The sequence below is a fragment of the Nycticebus coucang genome, chromosome 5 (genome assembly GCF_027406575.1).
Source record: "Nycticebus coucang isolate mNycCou1 chromosome 5, mNycCou1.pri, whole genome shotgun sequence".
NCBI lineage: Eukaryota > Metazoa > Chordata > Mammalia > Primates > Lorisidae > Nycticebus > Nycticebus coucang.
Genome location: NC_069784.1, coordinates 5,090,570 through 5,099,564, shown reverse-complemented (window position 1 = coordinate 5,099,564; position 8,995 = coordinate 5,090,570). Strand labels below are relative to the sequence as shown.

Sequence of the window (8,995 nt, the reverse complement as noted above, 5' to 3'; positions counted from 1 at the left end):
GGTTCAAACCCGGCCCCGGCTGAACTGCAACCAAAAAATAGCCGGGCGTTGTGGCGGGCGCCTGTAGTCCCAGCTACTCGGGAGGCTGAGGCAAGAGAATCGCTTCAGCCCAGGAGTTGGAGGTTGCTGTGAGCTGTGTGATGCCATAGCACTCTACCAAGGGCCATAAAGTGAGACTCTGTCTCTATAAAAAAAAAAAAAAAAACTAAAAGTCTGAAAATACCATCTGTTGAAGAGGTTGTAGAGCAACAAGGACTCTTGTGTACATCTGGTAGGAGTGGACGGACAGGATCATTTTGGAAAGTTGATTTGCTGTATCAACCAGGGCTGAATATGTCCACACTCTACAACCTCCAAATTCCACAAAAACAGCAGCTCTTTGGATAAATAAATTGTGATATATTCATGCCCTAGAATATCATAAAACAAGGGCTATAGATACACTCAGGTACCTCCAAGAGTGTGCATGAATCTCATTAACAGTGTTGAGTGAAAGAAGTTAGACGTAAAATAATATACGCTGAGGACGTATATAGAATTCAAAAATAGGCAGCACTAGTCCACAGTGTTAGAGAAAGAAGGGTGCAGTGTCCGAGAGGGACTGAGTGAAGTTCCTGATATGCTGGAAATGTCCTACTTTATGGTCTGGGTAGTGGTTTCATGGGTGTTGTTATTTTGTAATAATATATTGACCGGTATGCTTATGATTTGTGCACTTTGTTTTTAAAAATATAAATTCTTAGCGTGGCCCTTAAGGTTGACCATGACAGTGTCTCCACAGGTCTCTCCAGCCTCACTCTCCAGCTGCCTCCTAACTATTGTGTTTCAACTCTATTGATTTAGCCATGCATCCCAGACCAGGTTGCTGATGCTGTTTCCCACTGGAAATCATCTACATCTCTTCATGGCAAAATCCTACCTATCTATTTTTCAAAGCTAAACTATACCTATTTTATGATGCCTTCTCTGATTTCAGCAGATGCTCTCTCCCATCCTCTGATGCAATGATAATTTGAACCTCTTATCAACTTGATTTTTAATTATTCCTGAATTACAGATATTTGTTGCTTGTTCTTGTCCTCTTTCGGGTGTGTAAATTATCAGCAAGTTAAGTCCTTGCACTTTATATACCTTGCAATTCCTTTCATTACATCATGTGTTGCCTGCACATGGTGCTAAGTTGATAACTGGATGAGTGTGAAAACAAACGAACATGCCAACAAGCCGTTGAGTCAGTTCTTCATAAAACATGGTGAGACACCGCCAAGGGGATGCTCGAATCAAGTTTCATCCCAGCCCAGGTAAGTCCTCCAGGGACCTCCTGCTTCTAGCCAGTAAACCAGTGGATGAGTGGTGGAAAGTTAAAGAACAGCTTGTGCCTTACTAGCCCCCAGAGTGAGGGAAAGGCAGACCGAAAGCCTGGAACTGGTTGATCTGACACCAGCCCAAGACCAAACTGTGAAATGGGAATTGTTTCCTCCCCGCTTTTCCTCCAGCGCTCCCGCCTTCCTTCACTCCCACCGTTGTGCTGTCTCCCCCCACCCCTTTATTTTCAGAGGTCAATAGTGACATCTATTGATGGCTATATTAGTGGGTTCACCAGCGAACAGAACCAAAAGGATATAGGTGTACAAATTTCCACGTCAAGAGCGGCGCAGGAGGGGTATTGCCAGACTGGCTCTGCAAGGTTGATGAAGGACCATGTTTTTGGCTCATGGCTGAGGCAGAGCTTGGCCAGATGTCCTCACACCCACACTGCTGGCTCTGGGAACAGCAGCCAGACCGGGAGGAAAGCCCTCCTCCCGAAAAGCCCCCAGCGTCCTCTGCTGAGGAAGTTTAACACAGCTCTCACTTTAAAAAACTATAAGGAAGTGTCTATTGTCATACAACATATAATGAAGGGGAAATGTGGAGCCAAGAGGCAATAAACTCATAATAGGCACACAGGCTGGGAGTGGCAGTTATGAGGGTCAATAAATTCTTTTTTGGTTTTAGACATTTTCAGCTGGATTTTGTGAATACTGGACTGAAATACTGTAACTGATAAACAGCCTGGTCCGCATACTGTCTGTAGCTAAGCAGACTTCTCCATTGTGTATTGCATGCTTTTCCAACAGTCTTTCTCCAACTATTACCCATTAAAATCTTTTGGTTCTAGGGCCAGGCACGGTGGCTCACACCTGTAATCTCAGCACTAGCACTTGGGAGGCTGAGGTGGATGTATTGCCTGAGCTCCCAGGTTCAAGACCAGCCTGAGCAAGAGTGAGACCCCCATCTCTAAAAATAGCCTGGCATTAGGCTGAGGCAAGAGAATGGCTTGAGCCCAAGAGTTTGAAGGTGCTGTGAGCTTTGATGCCACAGCACTCAAAATAAAAAATCTTTCTGTCCTAGTCCCACCTTCTTTCTACTTACAATCCTACTTATCTTTGAATATATGTTAATAGTCTATCAGTAACGTTATTTTATTATAATAATGGCAATCCAGAAAATGAATGCTTTAAAACGCAAGGATGGTGGAGTTTTTAGGTATCTTGGAAAATTGATAGAATAGATAGTTTAGGGTCACTGGCATTTTGGATTCTTCTCAAATCATTAAGCTATTATATATAATAATAAAATACAGCCAGAATGTTTCTTTGAATTAATATTACTAACAATTCTGCCTGGTAATTCTAGAACTCCACAGTGACAACAAAACATAGTCCACAGCGAAATCATTTATTTTCAGTAGGAAATAAAGGCATCTAAGTAAACGACCATAAGTCATAAGCTATTTAAGTAAGAAGTGGAATATCCCCCGCAGGGAAAAAAAAAAAAAAAAACTTCCAGGGAGTAAAGGAATTAAGAATATTTAAAAACTTTATAACTGTTGATGGTTAAAATAATTATTTTGTGGAGTAGACTCGGAAAGAATGTATAAAATTCCCCAATTAGATAAAGCTAGCCCTTTGAAAAGTTTGGTTTTAAGATTTAGACAAATCTACTGTATCTTTTTTATTTTTATTTTTTGGCTTCAGCAATTTCTCCTAACTGCCTCAGTAGTCTTATCTTCCTAGGGTTTTATAACCACACGGTTTATTATTAAAAAGTTTTAGCTCCCCTCAAATACTTTCTGTGCTACTTTGGAAAAGTATCCAGGGGAAAATTCATGTAAGAAGAGTAAACCCAATTTAACAGAAAACATGAAAAATTGTTGATGAACTGCTTTCTGTGTGCGTGTGCTCAGCCCAGAGGAAGCATTGGGCTGGCTCTGGGAGTGGAAGGCAGCTTGAAAAGAGGCAGTATCTCCTCCTTTCCCTGCTCATGCTGGATAAATGGATCATTTTATTGTCAGGTTGGCTGAGATTGAGTGTCAACAGGATACAGGAAGGCCCCAGAGGTGTGCAGCAGAGGGGATGCGGCTCAGCTTCCCTCGCCTGATGCTATTAAACAAGCTCAACGTCTGTAAGATAAAAGTTAGATAGATTGAAGGCCAATAAGCACCTGGTTTTATAGCAGTAGTTTACATTAAAACTTCTTACAGTTTGGATACACTTATGTGCAAAGACTGTACCTAAAAAATAGTATTCTAACTGATACCATTTACCAGAGAAAATAAGCCCTGTGAAGTGCTACACTGATTGGCATGATTTTTTCTTTCAGTGACGATAACGAACTAGTCACTGAACATTCTAAACCCTAACAATGGAGAGTACATTTTATTTAAAATATTAAAAATATATTTTATGTTCATTTAGAAAAATTTTCATAAAGGAATATTCACTCATTCATTTCTCAAAAATGTGTTGCTTACCTTCTATGTGCCAGGAAATCAGGGTGCCTCTGTTAATCTGTCCAGCATTTGAGGAAGTTTCATTGTTGTTAAAAATCTGTTATTAGGTCTCTCTCACCTCTTCTCATTCCTGAGAGGGACCCTCTTCCAACTCTCTTTGGAAGTGCTCTAAGCTTTCTCTTTGTTCTTAAATAAAATTTCTTTGTTGAAACTTAAAAAAAAAAAATTGTGATTATCATGTGTTAAATGAACACACTTCAAGCAGGACATCATAAAAATAATATTTACATAGAAATGGAATTAGAAAAACATATACACATATCATACATAAATATGAGAGAGAAAGGATATGGAGAGTGAGAGAGAGAGGTAATATTCAGTATACTTACCAATTGGTACGGTATAGGTCCCAACAGACCAAAATGCAAATAGAATAAGACTGATTTTGCAAGAACTGGATGGAGTACATAATCTCTGTCATTATGTCCACTTGTGAGTGTGATTTAGAAAGTTCCCACCGATCCAGGGGCAGGACCTTAAAATGGGACTTGTCCCTACCCACCACCATAAGATGACAGTTAAAAAGAGCTTATAATATTGGCAATTGGAAATTGCTCATAAGTACATATTTATGACATGAATTCTGTGTTGCAAATAGTGCTTGGCATTTGATTTAGACTTAAGTTTCAAGCTACTAAGGGATATATATATATAATGCAGAAGAACATGCAAGGGTTATAGTAAGAGGATATTGATTGTGGAGGAAGCAAAGTTGAGGAAAATGTTTATAGGATAGAGAATATTTTTTGCAAGAACTTGCATCAGGTAGAAGGTTTGAGGTCAAGCGCTAAAGTAAAGGAAAGGAAGAAGAATGATTCTGTTGAAGGAGTGAAGATAAGAATGGGTGAAAACCGTAAACCAGTTTAGAGGCAGAGAGTAAGTCCTCAGATGACAACAGGAATTTGGAAGGAAAGAAAGGAGACGATCCAGAATGAGAAAGTATAAATGAACCTCAAGGAGAAACAGGCTGTAAAGAAAGACTTTTTGTGGCTGTACCAACCATTTACTCCCCGACGCAGGCAAGGTAATCTACTAAGGATAAAGCATCCAAAATTAAGTACTAAGGTTAAAAGATGGTAATGGGCAAGGAACGGCAAAAATTTGCTAGAACATACTAAGAATCCAACAGAGATTGGAAATCATAAATACATAAGGCAGATAACCGATAATGATCACATCGTCTGCTCTAGTATTACTCAGTGCCTGGTTTCAGGATCAGAACAGATGGTCGGGTTATTCTAGAACTGAGGTTGAAGATGATGCCATGAAAACAAGGTCATGAAAGTGCTGGGAATTAAAAGTGCCAGTGACAGACAGGTTTAACTGAAAGACCATGGGTTGTCAGTTGGATTGAATAAGGAAACAAAGCCAAAGAAAGCTTATTGATCACGACCGTATGAAGCCAGGAAAGTACAAGAAGAATCAATGAGTTTCAAAGGGCACTCTGCAACCTGGAAGATAAAGTTCAATTGAGTTCCCGTAACATATGTATGTACGGAGCTTTCCATGATTCCGCCTGCCTGACTCCTCCTAGATGCCCCCAGGCGTCCTGTGCATCCTGGTCTGCAGGCTGAGGTGCTGCTTTCTGACTTCATGCTACTGCTGCTCTTTAGGAAAGGCTCCCCCTCTTCTCCGAATCCCCTCTCCCCATTCACCTAACAAATTTCTTGACCTTCAAGGCTCACCTTAAGCATCTCTTTCTTATTAAAGTCTCCTGTAGTAATTTGTCTTAAGAAAAAAAAAAAAAAAAAGGCCGCCAAAATTCCCTTCCATCACTGTGTACTCAGGCCACTACTCTCACCCCAAATTCCTGATTCTGGGAAGACCAATAGAACCTTGCAGAATAGGCCCTGTTCTAGTTCCAGCCTAACACAGCAGCCGTCCTGTGAAGAAGTTCAGGCTCTGCTGCCTGGAGTATGAGACACCATGGGGACAGAAAAGCCATAGAGAGGAGTGCACAGAACCTACTCCCCCAAAAAAGGGGGAACCTTGGCCCTCCCTGCCCATCCCAGCCCCCAGGTGAACGTAGGTGGAGCCCAGTCAGTGCAGAGAATTGTGAGAATCACCCAGTTCTATTTTAAGCCACAAAGTTTTGGAGCTTATTCAGTTATAAATGATCTCGCTTCCGTTTTCAACTCAAATGCAACTGCTCAAACTTCCCACTCTATCACACTACTGCACCTTTAATATACCTCTGTTATTTTACTTACCACACTTGTGTTGCAAATTTTTTTCATTATTTTCTCCCTATTTTTTGAAAATGAAACAATGTTTCAGAACGAGTGCATATATATATCAGATATATATATATAGGTGTATCCTAAATCCTAGGGTGCAACTGTGACATACATTCAGTAATTGATTTGAACTAAGTTAGTGCAGGATCAGGGTCCTGTGTGTTGGAGTTCTGGTGAGAGCCTCCTTCCCAGCTTGCGGCCAACTGCCTTCCAGCTGTGTCCTCACGTATTGGAGTGACGGGTAGACGGCCAGTTTTCTGGCCTCTTCCAGTAAGGGCACTCATCCCATTGTGAAGGCTTCACCTTCACGGCTCCATCTACACCTGTCATCTCCCAGAGGCCCCATCTCCAAACACCAAGACACTGGGAGTCAGGGCTTCCACATAGACATTTGGGAGGCAGACAGCAATACTGGCAAATCACTTAACTTTTCAGAGCTTCATTTTTCTCACCAGTTACAAACTTCAAAAGCTTGTGAAGAGAATTAAATAAATGCCTATCCAACCCTCAAAATGAATCATGCCAACCAGAACTTTTGAAGTTAACCTCAACTTCTCCCTTTCTCTCAGTTTCTGCCTCTCCCAAGCAACTGACCACCACCTTCTGTTAATTCCCTTTCTAAAATGTATCTTTACATATACCTTTGTCCACGGTCACTTCCATGGCATCAGTACAGAACCTGGGCATACTTCAACTTGCCCATGCCTAACCTAATCTAACTTTCACACCATTGCCAGAGATAGCTTTTTTCATATTATGGAAATCAGATCATGTCACTTTCTTACTTTCAAATGTTTTCGAGGGCTCTCTGTTTCCTAGAAAAGTCACGACAAACGCTTTAGCATCTGATAGTCACAGTCTTTCCCTGAATTACCTTTCGGTTACCATCTCCCTCCACCCCTGTACTTTACGCTGCCATTCTCCAAACCTACCCCGCTGCCTTTGTGTCTATTTCCTTTTCTCAGTCCTCAGCCCCTGCCTCTCCCCTGAGAGTTCGTGCTCCGACTCCAAGGCCCGCTCAAATGTGTTTTTCTCTCTGTTGTCTTCCCAGCACCCCCAAGTGACACAGATTACTCCCTCATCTGTTTTCCCGCAGGACTGTGTACAAACCTGTCTAGGCCTTATCACACTATAGGAAAGTTAATAATTCACTTGTCTATCTTCCCAGCTAGACTCTGAGCTCTTCTCCAGGCAGAGATAGTGAAATATTTATTCTTGCATTAACAGTCCACAACACAGTTCCTGGAACATACACAGTACATGTAAGATGCTTGATAAACGTCCGTTGAGGGAAAAAAATAAACTATGTAACTTGAATGGCGCTTTTTATATAGTATTTAAATGTTAATTAAGTCCAAAATTTTCAAGCAGATCTAAGAAGTAAATCCTTAAAAGTAGACATTAATTTTAAATATATTATTTTTCAGTATTTTACCCTACTTCAAAATTCTATGATCTTATTGAACTAGTTAAAGCTTTTCTCCAAATATATAGCATTAGAGTCTTGTTCTGAGATTAGGCTTAAATTTGTAGAATAGGACCAAATGCAGTGGTTCTCAACCTGTGGGTTGCAACCTACAGGAACTGTATTAAAGGGCCGCTGCATTAGGGGGGTTGAGAACCACTGGCCTAGTGGATTGTTTAAAGTGTAGTTTCAATTTGTTCTTTTATATTAATGTTAATAAACTATATTTTGATAATTTTATGTTTTCAATTAAACAAAATTGAATTATGTGCAACAGCTGATTTTTTTGAAATGGTAACATGATTAAGAAAGTGGGTTTTTTGTTTTTATTTTTTTCTGAAACCTTGTCATCTTAAGTGGCACAGGAGTACCCAGCACTTAGCATCTGTTAGGGAAATCTTACTACTCTGTGTCTGTCACTAGAAAATTGGAACAAACGTTGCAAAACCTTATACACTTAAATGTTATGATGTGTTTTTAAAACTGCTTTCCACAGAAGGCCCTTTATTTCATTAGAAAATTATAAGCAAACAAGCCTTGTTTAATGGCTTTCAAAGTATGAACACATTTCATGTCAAAATTGTATCACTTTCAAATGATTACTTGTGTAAGAAATCTGTCAGGCCCTGGTGCCCGAGAAAATAGAGTACCATGGCAAAAGGTATCTTGCTGAAGGATATGACGTATGCTCAATTAAACCAACACAGCCTGTGTAATGGTCTGATTCTACCTCGGGAAGTACTGTTAGCTTGCAGTTCTGGGCTCAACATTGTCCTAATGCCTGCACTTTTTGTTGAATCCTATGTAACAAATGATACAAGCTTTGAGCATCCATCTCAAACAAGTTTGGACTCTTATTTTTTCTCCTTCTAACATTCACAAATTTTTAGAAAAGTTACCCTCTTGTTCTGATATTCTAAGTATCTCTGCTTTCTAACAATTAAAGAAAATAATACCTAACAAAGAAAATATACATGAAATACATGAATTACAGCCAGCTTTTCAGAGCAATCAATCATTGGTTGTGGGGTCATTTTACTTGGAAAACATCCCCATGTTCTCTTTCCCTTCAAATATCAAAAATTACCTATATGTGCTTCAAAATGAATGGAGTGGTATTAAAGTATGATGGAAAATATCCTGGAAAATTCCAATGACCTTTTTATAGTCTGTCGTTTGCCAAGTCTATAACAACTCTGCTTTTCTAAGCCAGCAGAGGTCATACACAGAAGTGGTAGGTATTAACTTTTCCACAAAAAAATGACAGTAAATATATAACATTTAGGATATATATTTTCCTATATGTTCTAAGAAAGGAGGAGTGCGCATATGAGTTCCCCACCATGACAAAACGATATTGCATGTTCCTAAACTGCCATCTACTGACGTGCTCGCCTCGTGCAAAGCATCATCTTCTGCAGTTGCCTTTTTCAATGAGTAAGGATTTTTTCCCCAGCCACT

At 40.0% G+C, this 8,995-nt stretch overlaps 1 long non-coding RNA gene across 2 annotated transcripts; it reads right to left on the bottom strand.

The window, feature by feature from the left end:
• Positions 1 to 2,588: 2,588 nt before the first annotated feature.
• Positions 2,589 to 7,325, bottom strand: LOC128586695 (uncharacterized). 2 transcript variants are annotated; one of them, XR_008380283.1, is made up of 4 exons: positions 7,002 to 7,325; positions 6,043 to 6,079; positions 3,794 to 3,983; positions 2,589 to 3,442 (listed from the first exon to the last, which is right to left on the bottom strand). It is a non-coding gene; the product is annotated as an uncharacterized LOC128586695 (long non-coding RNA). The 2 variants fall into 2 exon arrangements; XR_008380282.1 differs by lacking the exon at positions 6,043 to 6,079 and having other exon boundaries at positions 2,591 to 3,442; positions 7,002 to 7,319.
• Between the last annotated feature and the right edge of the window lie 1,670 nt (positions 7,326 to 8,995).